The sequence below is a fragment of the Dromiciops gliroides genome, chromosome 1 (assembly GCF_019393635.1).
Source record: "Dromiciops gliroides isolate mDroGli1 chromosome 1, mDroGli1.pri, whole genome shotgun sequence".
NCBI lineage: Eukaryota > Metazoa > Chordata > Mammalia > Microbiotheria > Microbiotheriidae > Dromiciops > Dromiciops gliroides.
Window position 1 is genome coordinate 9,668,230 of NC_057861.1, and position 24,115 is coordinate 9,692,344.

General features: G+C 48.6%; 1 protein-coding gene across 9 annotated transcripts in view; it reads right to left on the bottom strand.

The window, feature by feature from the left end:
* Window positions 1-843, bottom strand: part of MTMR3 (myotubularin related protein 3) — a 167,883-nt gene extending 167,040 nt beyond the window's left edge. For all 9 annotated transcript variants that reach the window (XM_043979583.1, XM_043979590.1, XM_043979574.1 and 6 more), the window contains exon 1: window positions 706-843. The gene's annotated coding sequence lies outside the window, so the exon portion shown is untranslated. The remainder of the gene's footprint in view (window positions 1-705) is intronic.
* Window positions 844-24,115: the final 23,272 nt, after the last annotated feature.

A 24,115-nucleotide genomic window follows, 5' to 3' on the forward strand; every position in this document is an offset into this window, starting at 1 on the left:
ATCCTGAGAGTCTCTCTACTAAGTCCACGAAGACCCTAACGTGCCCTTCTTCAAATGCCTCATGCTGGTTCTTGGGGGGTGGAGGAGATAAGCCCCTTCTCCCTGGGAATCAGTGTCCACAAGTGGGCAGGTGGGACAAGATACTGTCGAGAGCCCCTCCCATCTCTGACAGCTGGCCAGGACTGGCCCCTTCCCCTCCCGACCCCCCCCCCCTGGGGCCGAGACCTTAATCTGCAGTGTCAGTTTCCCTGTCTATAAAAGAGGGGATTGGACTAGCTCAGGAGGGTCCTTCCCCCTTCCAGCTGAGACAACCCACCGCCAGCCCCGCCCCTCCCCACGGGCCCCAGGTGGAAGCCCAAACCCAGGGTCGGGCGAGCGGCTCCTTGGGGTGGTCCCCAGCTCAGATATATGATAATCTAGTGAGTCCTTGAAGACCCCGTGCCATTCACTGCCCCCCACCCCCTCCCCTTCTCTGGGTCTCAGTTTCCCCTCTCTATAAAGGGTCAGGACGAGGCTGCTCCCGAGGGTCTCAGCCCGCGGGGGCATTCTAGGAGTTCGTACGGGGTGGGGGGCTCCCCAGGGGCACCAGCCTGGCCCCACCCCCCCACCGGCCCCGAGCCTCGGTGTCCCCTCCATGCCCGTAGGCCATCGCCCCCTCCCCCCGCAGGCCTCAGTTTCCCCCGGCCGGGCCGGGCCCTCACTCACCAGGCCCCGAGGGCGGCAGCCAACACTCGGACGGCGGCGGCGGCGGCAGCAGGGGCAGGGGCGGGGGCGGGGGCAGTAGGACATGGCGAAGCCCCCCGTGGGTCGCGGCCTCGGTTCCTCCGCCCCCAGCCAGGGCCCCCTCCCCCTTCCTCCTCCTCCTTTTCCCTCCTCCCTCTTCCTCCTCCTCCTCCTCCTCCTCCGCCCTCGACGCGACGCTCGGGCCGCCGGGCCGCGGGGAGGGGGGCGGCCTGCGCGGGCGCCCCGGGGCCGGGCCGGCGCGTGCGTGTCTCGGCCGCGGGCTGCTCCGGCTGCGTCTGTGGCTGCGGCTGCGGCTGCGGGTGCGGCTGCGGCTCCGGCTCCGGCTCCGGCTCTGGCTCCGGCTCCGGGTCCTCAGCCGCCGCCGCTCCGCCTCACCACCACAACAACATGGCGGCGGCGGCCACACAGAGCGCGCCCACGAGACGCCGGGCGGGGGCGCGCGCCGGCGCCAGCGCGAGCCCAGCCGAGCCGAGCCGAGCTGGGACGGGGGGGGGGGGTGGCCTGGGGCGGGGCCAAGGGCGCCACGGACACGCCCCCTCCGCCTCCCAGCCCGCCCAGAGCCTCCCACCACACAGAGAGGGAGGGAGGGAGAGAGAGAGAGAGAGAGAAAGAGAGAGCGCGCCCCCGGAAAGGGCGGGGCCTGGGAGCCACGGACACGCCCCCACCCCGGCCTGCGTCAGGGAGAGCCCGAGGGACCCTGAGACTGAAAGGAGCCCCTTGGAGGGGGCGGGGCCGGAGAGCTCCGGGCTGGCGACACCGAGCGACAGAAGAGAGACGCCAAGACGGAATCCGACGAGGGGGAGGAGCGAGGCCGGAGCTCTCAGGACACGCCCCCACCTCAGCTCCTGTCCCAGAGAACCCGAAAGACAGGACCCTATGAACACAAGCCACGCCCACCTCCCGGGCTAGCCACGCTGACAGGACTAGCCCCCAAGGAAATGAGCTTGAGCTCCGAGGCCACGCCCCCGCCGGGGCCAAAGAACATTTAGAAAGGACGCTCCTCTCCTCCGAGGACGTGTGGGCCAGCTTATTCGGAGGCGGGGCCTTTCTTCGCAGAACACGCCCTCGACACCCTCCAGTGCTAGGGGCTGGAGAACCACCTAGAACAAACCGGGAAGGGCGTGGCTTCAGCTCTTAGGTCACGCCCCATCAGAGGCCTAGAGAATACTGAACGACACCCCCACGGGATAGAGCCCCAAAAGAACTCCCCCATCCTAGACAAGGGAACGAGGAAGCGGGATCTGAGCTCTAAAGCCACGCCCCCGCTAGGATCAAGGAATGCCTGAGGCGCCCCGCCTCCAGTCAGTCAGTCATTCAACAAGCATTTATTTATTAAGCTCCTGCTCTGTACCACGCACTGTGCTAAACACTGAGAATACCAAAAAAGGGGGGAAAAACCCAACGACACTAACCTCTCTTACTGGAAGCCTTCCCCAACCCCACAATTCTAGTGCCTTCCCTCTTTTCATTATGTCCTGTTTATGCCGCCTGTAACTTGTTTGTACATATTGGTATACAAGTTTGTCTCCCCATTAGACTGGAAGTTCTTTGAAGGCAAGGACTGTTTTTTGTCTTTTTTTATCTCTAGGGTTTAGCAGTGCCTGGCACAGAGCTGGTGCTTAATAAATGTTTATTGCTTAATTTCTCTTCTCGAGGAGCTGACCGTCTAATGAGGTAGAGACCCTACAACCAAATTCCAGCAGGATTAATTGGAAATAATCAACAGAGGGAAGGGATTAGCATGCCTCTGAGTGGTACCATCAATCCAATCCCGGGGAGCATCAGGGAAGAGCGGATGCTGAGGGGGCGGGACCCAATCCTCTCAAACCACGCCCTCAAAGGGCCTAAGGGTCAAAAAGCTTCTGAAGTGGGAGAGGCCTGAGGCGCTCCAGCGGCGCTCCCAAGGGGGTTTGAAGAAGACAGAGGGAATCCCCAGCTGGGAAGAGGTGTGGTCTATGGAGATTAAGCCACACCTCTCCAAGGGGCTCTCTGAAGGAAAACCCGCCCACCCCCTCACCCTGCCCAACTGAATGGGGCGGGGCCTAAGGCTGGAAGCCAGGCTCCCAGAGACAATTAGGGAGACCCAGGAGGGGGAGGAGCCCACCTCCCAGGGGGAGGGGCCTATACAACACTAAGACCACCCCCCAAAAAAAAGACAGGAGGAGGAGGGTTCTCTTCAGGGGCGGGCCCTAATTCTCCCTCGACTGCCCACTTAAGGTTTAGTACAATTGCTGCATCCCTAGCATCCAATAGATGGGGAAGGATGGATGGGCAGGGCGCACCGCTGATGGGAGCGGCCTAAGAGCCTAGCCTTGCTCGAAGGGGAGTCTTCCCAAGAGGAGCCAGAAGAGTACAGGGAGGAGGGGGAGGAGAGAAAAGCAGATGGGGAGAGAGGCAAAGCCCACCCAGCTCACTCCTTTGAATACCAAATGGGGGCAGCTAGTGGTGCAGTGGATAAAGCACCAGCCCTGGATTCAGGAGGACCTGAATTCAAATCCGACCTCAGACACTTGACACATACTAGCTGTGTGACCCTGGGCAAGTCACTTAACTCCCTGCCCTGCCAAAATGAATGGATGGATGGATTGATAGATAGATAGACAAACAGACAGACAGACAGACAGATAGATAGATAGATAGATAGATAGATAGATAGATAGATAGATAGATAGATAGATAGATAGATAGATGATATAGATAGATAAATAAAAAAGTCCATCCAAGAACCACTGAGAAAAAAAAACCATGGCAGTGAATTAGAAAATCAAGGTGAGGGGACAGTCACCAAGGTGATCTGTTCCCCAGCCATATATTCCTCTCCTAATAAATCTCTTTTTATTAAAAAAAAAAAAAGAAAATCAAGGAGAGCAAACCAAATCCAAGTTGAAGGGGAAAAGCCAGAATGGGAAAGGAGTGGTGGAAATATGAATGTGACCTCCTCCAGGGAGCCCTCCTCATTTCTCTCCTACCCCCAACACTATCCCTATGACTAGAACTAGTAGATCTGCAGGACTTCTTAAACTTTTCCCACTCAAAACCCCTTTTCACGCAAGAAATTTTTTACTCGACCCCACCTATATATATATATACAGTAGATACATATAACCTTTTACTGCTGCCAAATTTTCTTGACCCCCACATTCAGTTACATGACCCCCATATGGGTCCTGACCCACAGTTTAAGAAATGCAGTCTTAAAGCCCAAAGATTTTAGAAGTGGAAAAGACTCCCTTATCTTACAGAAGGGTAAACTGAGGCCCAGGAAGGAGAGTTGTTTTCCTCAAGATCATAGGATATATGGACCGTCTCATCATCTGACACTCTCATGGGGCCCAGGGAATTTATGTGAATCTAAGGTCACACAGGAGCAGAGCAGAGATTCTCTGAAATCTAATTCCAGGATTTTTCCCAGCCTACGCGGTGCTACCTCCTAACAACCGGAGATGTCCAGCTATGGAAAAGCCTACCTCTGTGGGGATTTGGTAATGGAATGTTCCCAAGGAGAGGCTTGAAGAGACAGCACTGGACATGGAGTCAAAAAGACCAGAATTCAAATCTTACTTCAGATACTCTAGTAGGTGGTTATTTACTAGTTGAGTAAATCACTTCTCCTTTGCCTGCCTCAGTTTACTCACTTGTGAAATAGGGACAATGACAATACCTACTTCCTGAGGTCACTATGAGCATGAAATGAGATGATGTTTCTAAAGTGCTTTGGAGACCTGAAAGCACTATGTGAATGCTAGCTGTTATTATTGTACTATTATGATAAAGCGCCTTCCCACTAAAAAAAAAAAAAGACTTAAAGACTTAAAGGGGGCAGCTAGGTGGCACAGTGGATAGAGCACCGGCCCTGGAGTCAGGAGTACCTGAGTTCAAATCCAACCTCAGACACTTAACACTTACTAGCTTTGTGACTCTGGGCAAGTCACTTAACTCTCACTGCCCCACCAAAAAGAGAGAGAGAGAGAGACAAAGGCTGGGGAGATAGAGACAACATGGTGCCCCAGTTCAAATCCAGGTTCTAAGACTTACTACCTATTTGACTTTTGGCAACCTCTCAGGGCCTCATTTTTTTCCTAAGTTCAAACCCTGCCTCAAATACTGATGTGATTCTGAGCAAGTTACTTAACCTCTCTGTGCCTCAGTTTCCTTCCCTGGAAAGTGGGTTTAAAAATAGCACTTCTGAGTTAACATATATAAAGGTCTTTGCAAACCTTGAAGGGCTATATAAATGCTAGCTATCATCACTGTATTTGTTAGCCTCAAGTATTTAAGGTCGTATAGAAGAAGAATTAACTTTATTCTTCTTGGTCAAAGAGGAAGGAAGCAAGGGTAAAAAAAGAAGCAGATTTATCATCCACATAAGGGAAAACTACCTTGTGACCTTGGGCAAGTCATTTCTCTTCCTCCTCCTGTTGTTGTTGTTTTCAGTTGTGTTTGACTCTTTGTGAACCCATTTGGGGTTATTTATTTATTTTTTTTTTTGGTGAGGCAGTTGGGGCTAAGTGACTTGCCCAGGATCATACAGCTAGTAAGTGTCAAGTGTCTACGGTCAGATTTGAACTCAGGTCTTCCTGACTCCAGGGCCATTCCTCTATCCACTGTGTCACCTAGCTGCCCCAATTTGGGGTTATTTTGACAAGGATACTAGAGCAGTTTGCCATTTCCTTCTCCAGCTCATTTTACAGATAAGGAAACTGAGGCAAACAGGGTTAAGTGACTTCCCCAGGATCACAAAACTAATGAGACTCTGAGGCTAGATTTGAATTTGGGTCTTTGTGACTCCAGGTCTAACACTCTAACCACTGTACCACATAGCTGCCTTCATTTCCCCTCTTTAGGTCTTTTTCTTCATCTGATAAGGAGTTTGGACTAGAGAATACATTAGTCCCCTTTCAGCTCTAAACCCTCTAATCCTAAATCATTCTATCTCATTCAAGCTGAAATCTACACTCCTGCCCTCGACTTCCCATTTGCTTCTCCCACTGAGAGCCTCCCAGACTCACTGACTCCATCTTCCCCCTCAACATCCCTCAGACAAGTGAAGATAATGGATGGATAGACTACAAAAAAGAAGGAGACTTAGGAGTCATCTATACCTAACCCCTTCATAGGGTTCTTAAAGATCACCCTCCTTTTTACAGATGAGAAAACTGAGGCCCAGGGAGGAGAGATTCTTTCCTCAAAGTCATAGTCTTGTAGGTCTATACCTGAAAGGAACTTCAAAAGCCATTTAAGTCCAACCCACTAGCTTAACAAAGGAGGAAACTGAGCCACCAGGGAGGGTGAGTCACTTGCCCAAGGTAACTAGGGTATTAAGTAGCAATGGTGAAATTTGAACCCAGGTTCTCCAATCTACTGCTTTCCACTGTACTTTGCAGATAACAACCACCTTCCTTGTCCTCAGGTGAAGATTCCATAGTTTCTTTCTTTCTTTTACTTTTTTTTTTGGAGGCAATTGGGCTTAAGTGACTTGCCTAGGGTCACACAGCTAGTAAGTGTTAAGTGTCTGATGCTGGATTTGAACTCGGATCCTCCTGACTTGAGGGCCGGTGCTCTATCCACAGCACCACCTAGCTGCCCTATTCCCTAGTTTCTTAAAATGATTGCAAAGGCCATGATTTTACTCATTTTGTTTCAAACTATCTCCCTCACCCCAGCAGGGATGGGAACGCAGCAGGTGCTCAGCACAGTTCTGCTGAATTGGAAGGGCCTCTGTATGGTCTAGGCCACAGAAGAGGGAAAGGAAGTCTGGAGTCTGGTCTCACAGCAGGTAGAAGGCTGGGTTTGGGAATCAGGAAGACCTGGATTCAAATTTCATCCCTGATCTGCCCTCACTGTGTAACCCAAGACAAGTCACTTAACTAATCCTTTCACACCTGAGTTTCCTAATCTATAAAATACCTATATCCCCTCCCTACCAGAGTTACTGGGGAGATCAAGTAGGGAAATGGATTTAAAACAGCAGACTTCAGTGCACCATCCAGGTATCAAGGAAGAGAGGCAGAATGATGCAGTAGACTGACAGCTGAGTGCCCAAAGCTCATCCTGGGAAGAGTTTAAATAGAATTAATATAATAGATTTTGTGTCATATGTAATATTATATTGATATTATGATATAATATATTAATAGAATCAATATTCATGATGGTTTAAAATGTCTATTTCTATACTTGTATCTTTGGTCCAAATGTATGACTTCAGTTTAGACTCTATCGGTCCCTCTATGAAAACAAGTTAATAGCTATAATCTAACAACACAGAATCTTAGGAGGTTATCTGGGGCACTGAGAGGTCAGGCCACTTGTACAGGACCACATAGCCAAAAGTGTGTCAGAGGCTCATGAGATCATCAATTAATGGGAACCTCAGAGTCCATGAGCCCAGCTCTCTTTTGCAGATGGGGAAACTGGGTCACTGAAAGGTTAAGTGACTAGTCCAAGGTCACCTCTCTAGAAAGTACCAGGTCTTCCTGACCTGGAGGCCAGCTCTCTATTAATCCCATACAGTGCTTCTCAGCCACAGGCCACTGTGTTAGAAATTGCCTCCTTTACATCAATGTGAGATGGTACCAGAATACACTGTGTCAGGAGCCTTTTGATGGTGTGAATTTCCTGCTGCTGGGGTAACATCACACCAACATAAGTACCTGATACACTCTGGCTGGGGCCCGAGCCTGAGCAGCTATGAAAGGCTTGGTGATAACAATGATGGTCCTAAGTCAAAAGGAGCTAAATCGGGGCAGCTAGTTGGCACAGTGGATAGAGCACCAGCCCTGGATTCAGGAGGACCTGAGTTCAAATCCGGCCTCAGCCACTTGACACTTACTAGCTGTGTGACCCTGGGCAAGTCACTTAACCCCAATTGCTTCACAAAAAAAAAAAAAAAGGAGCTAAATCTGGGACATAGAATTGTCATCATTATGAGGACAGCAAATGACTCAGTGGATAAACGACTGGGCCTCGAGTCAGGAAGACCTGAGTTCAAATTTAGCCTCAGATACTTATTTGCTATGTGATACCCTGGGCAAGTCACTTTACCTCTGGTTGCCTCAGTCTCCTCAATATGAGGCTAATGATAGCACCCACTTCACAGGGTTGTTGTGGGGATCAATTAAGGTAATATTTGTAAAAAGAGCTTAGCACAGTCCCAGGCACATAGTAGACACTATATAAATGCTTATTCCCTAATTATAACTCCTATTTCTATAGTAACATACTTTATAAAGTGGTTTCCTTATGTCCTATGAAGGAAGGACTGTCATACCCAATGTACTGATGAGGAAACTGAGGCAGAGAGCAGGGAAGCTGGAGATGTAGCCTGGCTAGTACACTGAACCTAAAGGTCAGGAAGACCTAAGTTCACACCCTTCCTTTGACCCTCATTGGCTATGTGAGCACAGGCCTATCACTTCACTCTATATGCCTCAGTTTTTCAATCTGTAAAATGGAGAGTCACCTGTAACATGGACTTCACAGATGTGCACAGGAATTTTATCTCTAGTAAAAGGGTCAGGGAGCAGCTAGGTGGCGCAGTGGATAAAGCACCGGCCCTGGATTCGGGAGTACCTGAGTTCAAATCCGACCTCAGACACTTAACACTTACTAGCTGTGTGACCCTGGGCCAGTCACTTAACCCCCATTGCCCCATAAAAAAAAAGAGGGTCAGAGGTGGAACTCCATTCATTGCCTTCACCTCCAGATCACACTATCCCCCCCTCCTCTACCAGCCCCAAATACACACCTACCATACTTTTCTCCAGCCACGAACCATTACCCTTCCTGGACCACCCTGCCCAGATCCAAACCCACTGCAGAGACCAAAGCGCCATTTACCAAGTACTTGCTGTATATACGGTCTCGTGGGAGATGCTGGGAGAAACCCAGATAAAGCTAAGACTGAATCCCTGGCCCAGTGGAGATGGGGGAGGGGGGAGGCATAAAGATAAGATACACAAAGAATGATCAGAGAGCACAAGTGCTGTGTGAGCTCCAAAGGGGGAAAGGTCATTGCCAACTGGGAAGATCCGGAAAGGTCCCTTCCAGCCCTGGCACTCCCTATTCTGAGGCCTCTCCCAGCTCTGCCATCCCCTGTTCTAAGGCCCCTCCCAGCTCTGCCATCCCCTGTTCTAAGGCCCCTCCCAGCTCTGCCATCCCCTGTTCTAAGACCCCTCTCAGCTCTGACATTCTATGTTCTAAGGCTTCTCACAGCCCTGACATCTCCTTGTTCTAAGTTCCCTCCCAGCTCTGCCATCCCCTGTTCTAAGACCCCTCCAAGCTCTGCCATCCCCTGTTCTAAGACCCCTCTCAGCTCTGACATTCTATGTTCTAAGGCTTCTCACAGCCCTGACATCTCCTTGTTCTAAGTTCCCTCCCAGCTCTGCCATCCCCTGTTCTAAGACCCCTCTCAGCTCTAACATTCTATGTTCTAAGGCTTCTCACAGCCCTGACATCTCCTTGTTCTAAACTCCCTCCCAGCTCTGCCATCCCCTGTTCTAAGGCCCCTCCCAGCTTTGACATCCCCTGTTCTAAGGCCCCTCTCAGCTTTGATATTCCCTTGTTTTAAGGCCCCTCCCAGCTCTGACATTCTATGTTCTAAGGCTTCTCACAGCCCTGACATCTTGTTCTAAGCTCCCTCCCAGCTCTGCCATCCCCTGTTCTAAGGCCCCTCTCAGCTTTGATATTCCCTTGTTTTAAGGCCCCTCCCAGCTCTGACCTCCTCTGTTCTAATGACTCCTGTTTTGTTCTATGTAGTAAGATTCTGTTCTTTTCTAATGTTCTGTGTTCTATGTTCTATGACCTATTCCAGTTCAATGCCATCCAACAAACATTTATTATGCACCTACTGGATGCTGGCAGTGTGCTAGGCTTTGCAGATACAGAGCCAAAAACCAAACAGTCCCTTGTATTCGGGGTCCTTCCACCTGACTGGGAGGATTGGAAGCCTTCCTGAAGAAGTAAATATAAATTAATCTGAGGGGTAATTTGAAGCAGGCCTGACCCACTGGGTACTTAGGCCAGGCCAAGGTAGGAGGCAATCCTGAGCTCAGTGAACCCGCCAGCATCGCCAAGATCCCATGATTCCCAGTCCCTGCCCGGCCACTGTTGTGTCCACCTCCATGTCTCAGAGGCTGGATAGAACAGCTGCTCAGTCTGTAAATCTGGTGGAGACATGGTGGCAGAGGCCCTGCTCGACTTGACCTCCCCTCCCCACTCCAAGCCTGCTGCCTGTTCATACTCCCCACTACCTCCCCAGCCTCAGGGCCCCTGTGGCTGCTCATCCATCTTTTACAGTGTTCTTATGCATATGGAATAGGCTGTGAGAGCTTGGTAGGGGTTCCCTGCATACAGCAAGGATGCTGGGAAGCTGGGCATCTCCAGGAAGGAGGAGGCAACAGGCCAGCTAAGAGGACCCCATCCCTACCCCGACTATGCTGAATGACATTCCCCCAGCTCCCCACCAGGGCCTCAGCCCAGCTTGGACCTCGGCCAGCAAAGCTGAGTCAGCGTCACCTTCCTCTGCGTGATAAGGGCTCCCACCCCAGGGTCAAAAGTATAGCTCTAGTGGGTGACCTGGGCCAAGTCTCTTCATTCATATCAGTAAAAGGATTACTTGGGATTATTACGGTATCATAAATTTAGAGCTGGACAGAACCTCTTGGAGACCAAGTCTGTTTCCTTCATTTTATAGGTAAGGAAGCCTAGGCTCCGGGAGATGAAAGATTTGCTCAAGGTCATAGGATCATCAATTTTAAGTTGGAAGAGACCTCTGAAACCTTCTGACCTAAGCCCCTCATTTTACTAAGAGAGGTGATACAAGCCACCCAGGTACTGCACCTCAAAGGCAGGATTTGAACCCAGAACCTCTGACTTCAGAGCCAAGACCCTTTCCACGACATCCCACCACTTCCCAGAGAAGGCCTTGAAAGTCATTGCCAGTTGGGCAACTAGGTGGCGCAGTGGATAAAGCACCGGCCCTGAATTCAGGAGGACCTGAGTTCAAATCTGATCTCAGACACTTGACACTAGCTGTGTGACCCTGGGCAAGTCACTTGACCCTCATTGCCCTGAGAAAGAAAGAAAGAAAGAAAGAAAGAAAGAAAGAAAGAAAGAAAGAAAGAAAGAAAGAAAGAAAGAAAGAAAGAAAGAAAGAAAGAAAGAAGGAAGGAAAAAAGAAAGTCATTGACAGCCCTAAATCTGTGATCTTACATTCCTACCCTGGGATCCCATCTTCCCTGGAACATAATTATTGGAAGGAAGAAAAAGATGAACAGTGTTCAGAGCAAACAGAAGCTGTACCCGGCAGCTAGTAGGTCTAGTGATGGGGGAAATGGTTCAACCATCTGAGATCTGACTGTGTGCTATGACATGGAACCTATATGAAGAATACAGAAAAGAACTTAGAAGTAATCCCTGTACTGGGGGAGGGGAGGCTCTGGGAAGGACATGGCTATGCTGGAGAGGGTCTAGAGGAGGCAGCCAAATGTAGAGCCTGCAATCTGTAATATGTGTAAGAACAGGTTGAAGGACCAGACATGGCTAGCCTGGAGAACATGAGCCCTCTCTTCAAGTGTCTGAAAGCCTGAGGCAAGGAAGAAGCTGAATTCTGCTTGGCCTCAGGCAATAGGACTAACTGCCAGTGGGAGTTCCAAAGAGGCCAGTTGAAACTGGAGGTCAGAAAGAATTTCTACTTAGGGTGGACTGGATTACCACTTCTTTGTTGTTGTTTTTTTAATAGAGTATTTTATTTTTTTCCTGTTACATGTACAGATAGTTCTCAACTTTTGTTTATACAAGCTTTACAATTTCAGATTTTTCTCCCTCCCTTCCCTCCCTCCCCCCTCCCCGAGACAGCAGGTAATCTGATATAGGTTATATCTACATATACATAATAACATTAAACATATTTCTACATTAGTCATATTATAAAAGAAAAATCAGAGCAATGATGAAAAACCTCAAAATAGAAAAAAACAACAGCACCAAAAACAAAAGAAATAGTATGGTTCATTCAGCATCTATACTCCGCAGTTCTTTCTTTTTTTTTTTCCTGGATTTGGAGATCCTCTTCTATCATGAGTTCCCTGGAATTCTTCTGTATCGTTGCACTGGTGAGAAGAATATAGTCCATCACAGTAGATCAACACACAATGTTGATGATACTGTGTACAATGTTCTTCTGGTTCTGCTCATCTCACTCATCATCAGCTCACGCAAGACCCTCCAGGTTTCTCTGAACTCCTCCTGCTCATTGTTTCTTACAGCACAATAGTATTCCATTACATTCATATACCACAACTTGTCCAGCCATTCCCCAATGGATGGGCATCCCCTCAAAACTTCCAATTCCTTGCCACAATGTGGATTACCACTTATTACCACATATGTTTTGCTTTTTTTTTTTCTTTTTTTGCAGGCAATGGGGGTTAAGTGACTTGCCCAGGGTCACACAGCTATTAAGTGTCAAGTGTCTGAGGCCGGATTTGAACTCAGGTACTCCTGAATCCAGGGCCAGTGCTTTAACCACTGCGCCATCTAGCTGCCCCTACTACATATGTTTTAATGGGGGTTACTGTAACACATGAGATAGACTTGATAGGCCCTGAGATCCCATCCAGCTCTGAAATGTGAGCTACATAAATGTAAACTGTTACTCTTTGAAGTTTAGAGATCAACCAGCACAGATGTCACATTCTGTGATCTTATAGAATAGGAGATAGAGGCAGAGAGAGACAGAGACAGAGAAAGACAGAGACAAAGAGAAACAGAGAGACAGAAAGAAAGAGACAAAGAGAAACAGAAAGACAGAGAGACAGAGACAGAAAGAGAGAAATACTAGCTCTACTGTTTACTACCTGTGTCAGCTTGGGCAAGGCACTTAGTATAAAAGATAGGAACCTGGACTTGGAATCAAGAAGACCTGAGTTCAAATCCTGCCCCAGACACTTACTAGCTGTGTGACCCTAGGCAAGTCACTTAACCTCTGTTTGCGTTGGTTTCCTTATCTGTAAAATGGGGGTAATAATAGCACCTACCTCACAGGGTTGTTGTGAGGATTAAATGAGATAATAATTATGAAGTGCTTAGCACAGGGTTTGGAATATAGTAAATGTTAGCCATTGTTGTTATTATTATCATCATCATCATTATAGTGCTTAGCACAGAACTCGGCACATAGTAAGTGCTATATAAATGTTAGCTATTGTTATCGTTATTATTATTATCATCATTAAATGCCTATTATTTAAGAGGTACCAGCTAGGCCCTGGGGGCTCTTGGGTTTGAACTTGTGATTTCATTAGTACCAGGAAGTGATGAATGGTCCCTTTGCTGATGGACAGTCAGACATAATTAATGGTCTTGGAAAGTCATTTAGGACATGAAGACATTTCTCACCCTCCCAAGGCCAATACAGATCAGAGGCAGGACTTAAACATAGGTGTTCCTGACTCTAAGTCAGAAGTGTCATCCACTGAAGTCACTGGTGTAAGGGGCTAAAATTCACTAGCTAGAATTTTAGCCCAAGAAATGTCCCCTACCCTGTCCCTTCATGGTCGCCATCTGTAAAGGGCTAAAATACTAGCTAGAATTTTAGCCCCTTACACTGGGAATACAAAGAGAAAAGTGAAAAACAACCCCTACCCTGAAAAAGCATGTAGTCTACTAAGGGTTACAACCTATAGAGAAGTAAATGTTTCCTGGGTGGTTTGGGGGGGTGGGGAGTACTCCCATCTGGGGCCCACAAGTTAAACTAGCATGCTTCATGAAGAGAGTAAGCTTGGGACTCACAAGACTTGAGTTCATATCTTGACTCAGCCCCTACCCATGTGACTTTGGGCAAGTCAATTAACCTCTCTTGGCCTCACCTTCCTCTTTTGTAAACTGGAGTTGTACTTGAAGACACATAAGGTCCCCTGCAGTTGTAGTTTTGTGATACTGTGAAATGAGGCTAAAAATTCTAAGATGCCAAGGTGAGGAAGGCGGACATTTGAGGCAGCGGAGGGGGGCAGCATGTGCAAGGATCCAGCAGGGAAAGATGGAAGGCCGAATTTGTGGGGATCTAAGAAGTTGGCCAGTTTGGCTGGAAAGTCATCCAACTAATTGTTGGCAGAGATTCTGTGATGAGAGTCAATAAGAGAGCCCCAGGGGGTTCTTCTCTGATCAGAGAAAGTGCTATATTGGCAGCTTGCCCTGAGCCAGGAACATGGTTTTTCTCATTAAATTGTGTCACATTCCCAAGGGTCATCAGCAAAAAGATAGCTCTGGCCAGAGATCATCAGTGTTGTCAACATGGTTCACCTGTTGGCTCTGGCTAGTAGAATGGAAGTTCCTTGGGGATAGGGACTGTTTACCAAAAAAACCCCAAAACTTTGTATGGCTGGTGCTGCTATATGGTACTTTGGACATAGTAGGTGCTTAACACTCACAAATGACATTTTGATGGTGTTGTAAGCACAAAGCACACATCATCTCATCTGATGTTGTTGTTGTTAGGTCATTTCAGTCATGTCTAATTCATTTGGCCCAGATACTGGAGTGGTTTGCCATTTCCTTCTCCAGCTCATTTTACAGATGAAGAAACCAAGACAAACAGGGTGAAGTGACTTGTCCAGAGTCACACAGCTAGGAAGTGTCTGAGGCTGAATCTGAACTCATGAAGATGAGTCTTCCTGACTCTAGGCCCAGCGCTCTGTGCACTCTAGTGCCACCTAGAAACCGCGTGGAGGCATCTTAGAAGTGCACTAGTTATCATTAGCATTATTAATAGTTGTAATTGTATAGCTAGCATTTATAGAGCATTAACTATTTCCAGAGTGCTTTACAAATATTTCATTTTATTCTCTAAGAGGTAGGTGCTATTATTACCTATATTTCACAGATGAGGAAACTGAGGCAGAAGTGAAGTGACTTGCCAGGGGTCACCAAGTTAGTAAACAGCTACAGTCAAATTTGAACTCAGATCTTCCTGGTACCACACCCAGCAGTCTCTCCATCGCTGTGCCCAACTGTCCCTGCTCAATCTTCTCCTTTTGCAAATAAGGAAACCAAAGCCCAGACAACTGAAGTTACTTGCCCACAGCTAGGTGGTGCAGTGGATAAAGCACCGGCCCTGGATGCAGGAGGACCTGAGTTCAAAACTGGCCTCAGACACTTGACACTTACTAGCTGTGTGACCCTGGGTAAGTCACTTAACCCTCATTGCCCCGCCAAAAAAAAAAAAAAGAGAGAGAAAGAAGTTACTTGCCCACAGTTACGCAGGTAGTCAGTGATAGAGTTAAAATTCAAACTCAGTCCAAGTCTCTGCGGTGACAAGAAAAATGGTCTGTCCTTAAAAACCTACCGCACGGAGAGACCCTTGCACATAGTGAGCACTTAATAAATGCACGCCAACTGAACAAATGATTCAAGGGATGATTTTTTTCTTCCTCCTTTCATTCTGGTCCAGTGGTGCCCAGAGACAAATACAAATAGGCTCCCAGCCGCCCTGAGGTCACCTTCCCTCCTTCCTTCTCCCCACAGCTTTGATGTCACCAGGAATTGGGGACCAGAGCTAACAGCCCCGAAATAAATCATCGACAGCCAAGACTTGCTCATCTGTTGAATTTAAAGTAGCCCATGACCCAGCCAAGGAGGTAAATTGGCAGAAGTTCCCCCGATAATTTAATAGCGCTGTCTAAAGGCGCACATTTCTCCCCCCTAGGGAGCTAAGTATATTAGCCTCTTTTCCCAGGGCCCTAGTTAGCCAATAAGATTTCTCATGGAGCAGCTTTAAGTACTCACGGTGCCGAGGAAAGGATGGGGACTGCAGAGACGGCAGAGCTAGTATTTCTCCTGAAAAATACATGATCGTCCAAAGGAGCCAAATTGCCTCGTTGCTGACTACAGTCACGCGGAAAGAAATGGGCAAAGAAGGAAGGAAAAGGAGGCCAGAGACGGAGAAAGTTGAGGTTGCAGGCCGGGATGGAGACGGAGCAGAGGGTTTTCCTTGCTGGTTGATCATCTGTTTTTTGGCTCTGTCTTGATAAAGACCCTACAGGGGTTTGGGGTAAGATTAGATCTCATTTTCTGCTTCCATTGGTGGCTGTTTTAATGATGATGGGACTAGCAGAGGGGTAGATGGGACAGGAATCAGGGCAGGGCCAGAAGACTTTGCTTAGGGACAGCCGGATGGAGGGCACTTCTTCACCCAAGCAGCTCTCTGGCCTGGGATGTGGGGGATTTGGGATTCCAGGTGCAAGGCAAGTCAGCCTGGAGAAAAAGGCCCAGTGAGGACAGAAGCTCATCTTCTGAAGCAGGTGGAATCCTAGACAGAGGCAGCCCAGCTCCCAGCCAGCTCCCCAAGAGAGTTGTGGGCCAGGGGCAGAGCCCTTCAGAGCAGGAGAGTGCATTTCTCTAGACTTTGCTCCACCCGGGGGGAGGGGCAACAGACTAGGCAGCCTGGGCTGGGGTAGGGCTTGTAAACAGTGCCCCCCAGTCTAGACCGGCCTAGAGAGATTCAGGGGGAGGCAGAGAGGAGTTGGGGGGCAGTTCTGGGATAGAAAGTGCTATCCCTCATGAAGAGAGGAGATACTTCAGGGTCTCCTTAGCATTTTCTCCCTAGGGAGGGGGACATACTTCAGGGCCCTGGACCCTTTGATGGACAGCAACTGGATTGATCCAATTTGGGGGAAGTGCTTCCAGGAAAGGGGCAAAGCCACCATAAGGTAGTGCCCAGGATAGTGACCGTCATCCCCTATCCCTACAGCTGCATTTTTCCCAAGCCCAGAATTCCCGGTTGTGGCAATATCCATAAGACAATAAGGTCATAGAGCTGGGAGGTCCCTTAGAGGCTGTGTTTCCCAACCCTTTCCTTTTTACTGGCTTGTAAACTGAGGCTCAGGAGAGCTCACACAGGATCTGTAAAGTTAGGATTCGAACTCAGGTCACAGGATCAGAGGATTAGAGCTGGAAGGACCTCCGGAGGCCATCCTATAAATCTTCTACAACCGCAACAATTGGAGCAGCTCTGCCTCATAATCCTGTCCAAGCCTAGCTCAGTTGCCACATCCACCGTGAAGTCTCCTCATGAAGTCTCCTCATCGACATCGGAGTCTGAGGACCCGAGTGCAAATCCCACCTTTGTCCTTTGCTACTCAACTCACTTCCACTTCGGAGAGCTAGGTTCCCTCCCACCTTAAATGAGGGAGTTTAATTAGTCTTTGAGGTTCCTTCTAGCCCTAAATCTGGGACATCCCCAGGAAGAATCAATCAGCAAACATTTATTTAGCACCTACTACATACTGCAACATATGACATGCCTACTAAAACTCCACTGGGGTTACAAAGACAAAAACAAAACAGTCTCTGCCTTCTGGAAGCTTCCATTCTACTTCACTGGCTGGCTCTCTGTGGGCCTTTTCTTCCCTAGTGGGACAGAGCCTGGGACTTAGAGAGGGAAAATCTGCCTGGGAGTCCCCACCCTTTCACTTACCCATGGGCAAATCATTTCACCTACAGGTCCTCAGTTTCCCTGTCTGTTAACACTGAATAAGAACCTTGGTACTGCCAAGGGAGGTCTTTGAAAGTAGGAAAGCTAGGGCAGCTAGGTGGCACAGTAGATAAAACACTGGCCTTGGATTCAGGAGGACCTGAGTTCAAATCCAGCCTTAGACACTTGACATGTACTAGCTGTGTGACCCTGGGCAAGTCACTTAACCCCAATTGCCTCACAAAAAGAAAGAAAGAAAGAAAGAAAGAAAGGAAAGTTGTTTCTAGGATTGTGGGACCCTAGGGGGATCTGGTTAACTGGGGGAGTCTCCAAACCAGGAGGTGAAAGTATCAATACCTTGTCTCCCATACTAGATCCTGAGGTCTTTGGGGTGGGGGGAGCAGCCTCAAAAAGGTCACAGGGTCAATGAGACCTGACCCCAGAGGGTACCCAGTTCCAACCACCCTCAAAAGAAATCCTCACCTCGACTTCCTAGTCAAGCCTCTGCGTTAGGATGCCCCGCAGAACTTCACACCCCTCATGGTTAGGAAGTTTTTCCTGATAGCGATCCAAAATGCACATGTTCTATGACTTTTGGGAGCCAAACAGAACTCTGGCCACAGGGGAGGCCACAGGACAGTGGACAGAGCTCAGAGGAATGCTTTGGTATGAATCGATCTTTTCACGTCCAACATTCAGAACAGAGGCTGCTGTTGTTCAGTCATTTTTTCAGTCACATCCAACTCTCCGTGACCCCTTTTGGGGTTTTCTTGGCAGAGGTACCAGAGCGGCTTGCCATTTCCTTCTCCAGCTCATTTGACAGATGAGGAAACTGAGGCAAACAGGGTGAAGTGACTTGCCCAGGGTCACACAGCTGGGAAGCATCTGAGGCTGGATTTGAAAGCACGAAGATAAGTCTTCCTGACTTCAGACCTGGCTCTCTATCCACTGCACCACCCAGCTGTGCCAGAACAGAGGGCACCTGCCTCAAGTAGTCTTGGAGGGTCAAACTTGAGGGTTTTTTTGACTGTTCCCTAACAATGGTACATTTTAGTTTTGACATTACATTGTAGGTTTAGTTAAAACCAGAAGGGACCTCAGGAGCTGCTTTGTCGGACTCCCTCATTTTATATATGGGGAATGTCTGAGGTAGGAATTGTGAACCTCGTCTTCCTGACTGAAAGTCTAGCACTCTATCCATTAGGCCATACTGCCTCTTGCTCATTGCTTTGCTTGAATCAGCTAAGCTCTCAGTCTCAATTTGGGGTTTTTTTGTGGGGTTTTTTGTGGGGTGATGAGGGTTAAGTGACTTGCCCAGGGTCACACGGCTAGTAAGTGTCAAGTATCTGAGGCTTTGAACTCAGGTCCTCCTGAATCCAGGACTGGTGCTCTATCCACTGCACCACCTAGCTGTCCCGGGTGGGTTTTTTTGTTTTGTTTTTTGGGAGGTTTTTCTCAGTCTCAATTTGTTCTCTGTCAAAGGAGAGTGAATATCATCTTTCAAGGGTAGGTAGGTAGGTAGCTGGCACAGTGGATAGAATGCTAGGCCTGGAACTCACGAAGACCTGAGTTTAAATTCTACCTCAGACACTCAGCTGGGTGAACTTGGGCAAGTCACTTTGTTTGCCTCAGTTTCTTCAACTGTAATATGGAGATAATATCAGTACCTACCTCCCCGGGCTGTTGTGAGGATCAAATGAGATAATCGCTATAAACTGTTTACACAGTATTTGGCACACAGTTGGCATGATAGAAATATTAGCTGTTATTATTTCTTTTCAGTGGCATTGATGGAAGGGGAGATTTTACTACTTGCAGAATATGTTGGAGGCTCGGTGTGGTGATCAGAGAGAGAAACTCAGCCAGGAAGGCCTGGATTTGGGTCCTGCCCCGGTCACATTCTGGCAGAAGGACCCCACCCCCACCCCCAGCATGGGTAGAAGGTGTTCCCACCTTCCCCACTGGGACCTCTCAGCCTCAAAGTAATCACAGATCTGGTCCAAACCCAAACTGGGAAGGCACCAAGTGTTTGTGCTAATAATTAGACCAAGCAGACCTCCCTGCTGTTCTTGGCCAGGCTACCTGGCCCCTTCCCCTGATGAAGGCCGCCCCAGAAACCCAGCAACAGACGCCTCAGCTCAGTGACTAAGGCCCGGCCCTGCCCTTTTATGCCTGTCTTTCATCGGCCAGCCAAGGGTGCTCTAGCCCAAGATGCTCACTCGAGGCCAACGCCCCAGGGAAGGAGGCCCTTATTGGGAAACAAGAGACAAATGGGTCACTGAGATGAAAGGGGAAGCTGGAGCTGACTGCAGGCATGGGCAGCCCCTAGCGAAGGAGACTGGGAACATCCCAGGCCCTCAAAGTACCATCTGAAAGGGGGGGGGTCTTTATGGGCTAGTTTCCAGGAGTCACACATGGAACATCAGAACTGGAAGGGACCTTAGGACAGAGAACATGGGCTGTCAGAGCAGGGGCGAGGGGAGGTGGGGGAACCTTAGAACATTGATTGACAAGGAAGGGTCTTAGAACAGGGGGGTGGCAGGGCTGGGAGGGGCCTTAAAGCATTGAAGATCTGAGCTGGGAGAGGCCTTAGGACACATAGGGCTGATAAGGCCCTTAGAACAAGGGATGTCAGAGCTGGGAAGGACCTTAAAGCATCGAGTTGTCTCAACTGAGAGGGTCCTTAGAACATACAGAGCTGACGGGGCCCTTAGAACAGGGGATGTCAGGACCGGAAGGGCCTTAGAACACACAGAACATCAAAGCTGGGAGGGGCTCTGAGGTTGTCAAGTCCCAAACTGTTCATTACAGTGGCATAAAGAAGCACAGGAGGCTACCTTTGGAGGCCAGTTTCGAATCCAGGGCCCTGCCAGAGCCCCTCAGGGTTAGCCTTGGGGAGTCCCTTCTCTCTGGTCCTCTGTCCTTAAATGAAAATGCCAAGAGGTTAGACTCAGTGGTTTCTAAAGCTCCTGGTTGCAGACTCTATTCCTCTTCATTTTATCAATGAGAAAACTGAGGCCCAGAGATAAGAAGGAATTTGCCTGGGGTCACACAGCAAGTTACTAACAAATTGTAGAAGAAAGACCCCGATTGGGCTCAAGTCTTTCCCCTCTTCCAGGCTGTGATTGTCTGTCTGTGGCCTGTGAGAACACGAACACACACACACACACATACACAATATACACAAATATACACACTATACACAAATACACACACCATACATAAATACACAAAGGCATATACACATACACAAATACACACAATATATACAAATATACACACCATACACAAATATACGCACACAATATACACAAATACACACAGGCATACACACATATACAAATATATACACTATACACAAATACATGCACACAATACACACAAATATTCACAGGCATATATACATACACAAATACACACAATATACACATACACAAAAACATACACTATACACAAATACACACATACACACACAATATACACAAATACACAACATACACAAATATACATAAATATACACACAATATATGCAAATATACACACTATACACAAATACACACGTACACACACAATATACACAAATACACACAATATACACAAATATACACACTATACACAAATACACACGTACACACACAATATACACAAATCCACACAGGCATATACACATACACAGATCCACACAGTTATACACAAATACTCAGAAATACAAACACAAACACAAAGGCACACACTCCTCTACCCTGAGTCCACTGCTCACACTGAGAAAAGCCCAGTCAGAGCTGGAGCCGCCAGCCGGCTCCTTGTTCTGCCTTACAGACAGAAGGGTAGCAGGGCGGATCCCGGGGGGCAGCCAGCCTTGTTTGCATGCCCAGAGCAGGCCAGGGGAAAACGCACAGTCGGTTTATCTGTTCCCCATCCAGAGCCCAAGTAAATGAAGCATTCACCAGAAACAGCGTCAGTGACGGTCAGTGGGGATCTGGAGTCCCACTGAAGAAACCTTGGCCCTGTCCCTTCTGCCCAGAAACAGAGCCTGGCTTTGTGCATTGTGGCCAGCCTGGAGGGGGTAACAAGAGGCTTCCTGGGGCTGCCAGTCCTGGAGTGGGTCCAAAAGAACCGAGTGGCCCTTCTAGGCCTGGGCGACAGCCAACTTGGGCAGGCACCGGGAGCCTCGGTGAAGTTGGGCATGGATACTGGACTCTGAGGGTGCCTCGATATAAAGTCTCGATGCTTATGGCCAGCCCCAACAGCTTCCATGGGATCATGCTGGGTGTACCATAGGGCAGACAGGCAGGCCCATGGCCCCTCCCAGTTCTAACAATGCCCTCTTTTGTCCTAGAGAGAAGGCCCCTGCATTCAGAGATGGGGGAGTCAGGGTTCACACCGTGGTTGTAGACCACATACAAACTTTCCACCCCACAGCATCTTACATGGAAGGAACCGTGTCTGTCTTCTAGCCTAACCTTCCCATTTTATACATCAGGAGACTGAGGCCCAAGGAGTCTGGCCCAAGATCACAAGAGCTAGGATTCCAGGTCTTTTGATTACAAATCCACTTTACCTACCTTGACCCCAGTTTTCTCACCTATAAAACGGGATAACATGGATATTCATTAGCTGCTTCCAAGGGATGTGGTAATGATGAGTTAATGGAGGGAAGGGAAGGACAAGCATTTATTAAAGCTCTCTGTTAAGCATTTTACAAATATTATCTCATCTGATTCTCACAACAACCCTGGAGTATAAGTGCAATTCTTATAACCATTTTACAGATGAAGAAACTGAGGCAGAAAGAGCTAAAGTGGCATGCCCAGTGTCACACAGCTAGGAAATGTTTGAGGCTGGATTTGAACTCAGGATTTGCTGACTATAGGCCTGGCTCTCCAACCACTGTACCAACAGCTGCCTTCTACTTACTGATGAGTTTTACTAACTATGAATGACTAGTTACTCATGGCAGGGATCCATCGGATCCAGGGTTGCTTTGGAGGCCCCTTATTTTTCCAAGGGAGAGAACAAAGGCAAAGAGGTTAAGCGAAGACTGTCACCCAAGTAGCCAAGTCCTAGGGATGGGAGGGGAAGAGAGAAGAGGACAAAAGTGGAATGAAGTGGGAGCCACAAGTTCTGGGTTCAGATCTTGGCCCTCCCACCTTCTTCGAGAAGCCTTTCCAGGCCTCTCCCAATTCTAGTGCCTTTCCTTCAATGTCTCCTGTATGTATGTTGTTGGTCCATACTTATTTGCATATTGTCTCCCCCATTAGACTGGGAGCCACTTGAGGGCAGGCACTATCTTCTGCCTTTCTTTGTATTTCCAGTACTTAGCACAGTGCCTGGCACACAGTAGGTACCTAATAAATGCTTATTCCCTTCCTTTACAATCCCGCATAGTCAGAGTAACTGCCTCTGCTACATAACTGGTTGTGGGACCTTGGGTGAGTCTGCTCTATGTCTCAGGCTCCGCTTTCATACTATGGGGGGACTGGACTCTGTGGCTTCGGAGGTACATTTGAAGCTCTAGACCTAAGATCCTATGGCACCACCACCACCACCAATGGATTGTTGAGTTGACTGCCCATTTTGCAGATGAGGAAAATGAGACTTAAGCTTGGGAAATGCCCAGTTAGTTTGTGGCAAAGCTGGGACGTGATCCCAGGTCTCCTTGGCCCCCAATTCAGCCAGCTTCTGGGCTCTTCTCTCTTCCCAATTTTGCTTCGGTTTGGAATTAATGATCAAGCCACCCCACTCCTCACCCCCAGGAACCAGGAAACAAAGTCAGGCCAAGACAGACCAAGTGGGGTGCCAGGCCTGGAGCCAGAGAAGCCGAAGGCAGCCAGCCTCCGCGAAGGGCCCCCCTGGAGCCTCTGGGTCGGCATCAGTTTCCATGAAACACCTTCCAGGAGGAGTCCCTTGCAGACCCCAGCAGGGAGGCCTGCTGGGCAGATGCTCACATGGCCAACACCAACTCAACTGGCCTCCCTGGGTTCCTCTGCAGGCCCTGACCTCATTTTTACCTGCCAGCCTGGCATTGGCTGGGTAACATTAGAAATTAATAATTCATCGGCTCCTATGAATAATTAATCCTGGAGGGAAGGGGCGGGGGTTGGGGGGACAAAAGAGAAGCAGGAGACACGGTTGGTTTCTAAGACAGATGGCGTCCAATGAGAAAGCCGTAAGAACTTGGTCAGGACCTAGTCATGCCTAGAAACTCTGTGACCCCAACAAGAGCACTGATTAAAAAGGAGGGAGGAGGGGCAGCTAGATGGCGCAGTGGTTAAAGCTCTGGCCCTGGATTCAGGAGTACCTGAGTTCAAATCTGGCCTCAGACACTTGACACTTACTAGCTGTGTGACCCTGGGCAAGTCACTTAACCCCCATTGCCCCGCCCCCCCAAAAACAAAAAAAAAAAGGGAGGGAGGAAATATGGGTTCAAAAACCAACTCTACCCTCTCCTTGCCTCAGTTTCCCCATTGCCATAGTGTCAGAGCTGAAAGGGAACACAATGAAGCGAACAGAAGCAGGGAAACATTGTACAGAGTAATAGCAATATTATGCAATGATCATCAGTGAAGGACTTGGCTTTTCTCAGCAATGCAATGACCCAAGACTGGTCCTGGGGACCCAACATGAAGAATACTTTCCATACCCCCAGAGAAAGAGCCGATGAACTCTGACAGCAGATTAAACACACCTTTTTTTTTTTTTCCACTTTATTTTTCTTGCTTTTTCCTGTTGTTGCTGCAACCTGGCTAATATGGAAATATGCTTTGCATGACTGTGCATGTAGCATGGGGATCCTATTTCTTGCCTTCTCAGTGGGTAGGGGAGGGGGAGAATATGGAATTCAAAAATTGTTTAAAGGAATGTTAGAATAAAGCATAGTAAATAAAAACAATTTAAAAA